The sequence below is a fragment of the Eptatretus burgeri genome, chromosome 6, assembly GCF_056783735.1.
Source record: "Eptatretus burgeri isolate ZD-2024b chromosome 6, Ebu_testis_v1, whole genome shotgun sequence".
Lineage (NCBI taxonomy): Eukaryota > Metazoa > Chordata > Myxini > Myxiniformes > Myxinidae > Eptatretus > Eptatretus burgeri.
The window spans coordinates 95,246,963-95,248,155 of record NC_140966.1 but is presented as its reverse complement, the minus strand read 5'-3'; the positions used below and the strand labels follow the sequence as shown (position 1 = coordinate 95,248,155).

Sequence of the window (1,193 nt, the reverse complement as noted above, 5' to 3'; positions counted from 1 at the left end):
GCCACTGAAGGTGGACGGAGGTTATGTTTTCACTCCTGTCTGTCTGCTTGTCTGTCTGTTTATTTGTGTGTGAGCAGGATATCTCAAAAAGTTACGTACGGATTCGGATGGAACTCGATGGACTTGATTGGGTGTGAGACAAGGAAAAATTGATTTGATTTTTGTGAAGATCCGGATCCGGATATTAGACTTTTTGAAGGAATGACTCACCATTGAGAGAGAGGGCCAAAACGATATATATATTTTGGAACGATGTCTCAAAAAGTTGTCGACAAGTTAGTTGTGTGACAAGGATGAATTGGTTTGAATTTGGTGACATCCGAATGCGGATCCGGATAAGATCATTTTTTTTTACACACACACACACATATATATATATATATATGTATATATGTATATATGTATATATGTATATTTATATATATATATGTATATATGTATATATATATATATATATATATATATATATATATATATATATATATATATATATATATATATATATATATATATATATATATTGATTCTTCACCATTGAGACATGGGTCCAAAACCGATACGTAGCGCGATATTTCAAAAAGTTGTGGACGAGTTATGACACAACTAGGTGGATATGTTGGGTCGGTGACAAGAACAAGCCTATTCGATTTTGGTTAAGGCCCATTTTCAGATCCGGCCTATTAGTGGGATACAAAACATAAACTGTTCTGGCTGGCGGAGATACTGTATGTGCTCTACCAAGTGCCGTTCTAGTTTCTGCTAAACTGCATCAGCCAGCATATTGAAATAATCTCGACTTTCCTGTTTCTGATCACCCCTCACTCTGCCATTAATCTTACCTACATTTTTGTGTCATTAGCAAATTTAGAAAGCGGACTCTTAACTCCACCAAAGTTGTTCCAGTACAGCAACCACATATAGTGTAAAACAGTTGGGACAACTTTGGGTGGTGTCAACCCAACCTTGTGTGAGTGTAATAAATATGTGTACGACTCCTCTCCTCGGACATCAATAGTACAGTACCTTTGAAGTTATTGAAACGAAAGTAATTCGAAGGTGACATTTATACAGGGATTGCTATGCTGGTTACAGGTGCTGTTTGAAGGAGTTAAAATCCCCATTGGCTGTGTGACTCTCTCCCCCTGTTGACACTTTACTGAACATTTTATATCACAGGGACCTTTTGTGTCCGC

General features: G+C 36.8%; 1 protein-coding gene across 4 annotated transcripts in view; it reads left to right on the top strand.

Moving 5' to 3' along the window:
* Positions 1-948: 948 nt before the first annotated feature.
* The window catches only part of DPYD (dihydropyrimidine dehydrogenase), a 126,149-nt gene continuing 125,904 nt past the window's right edge, over positions 949-1,193 (top strand). For 3 of the 4 annotated variants that reach the window (XR_015059477.1, XR_015059478.1, XM_085886278.1), the window contains exons 1-2: positions 949-967; positions 1,177-1,193. The exon at positions 1,177-1,193 is cut by the window's right edge and continues 96 nt beyond it. The gene's annotated coding sequence lies outside the window, so the exon portion shown is untranslated. The remainder of the gene's footprint in view (positions 968-1,176) is intronic. The other variant, XM_085886277.1, reaches the window with a different exon arrangement.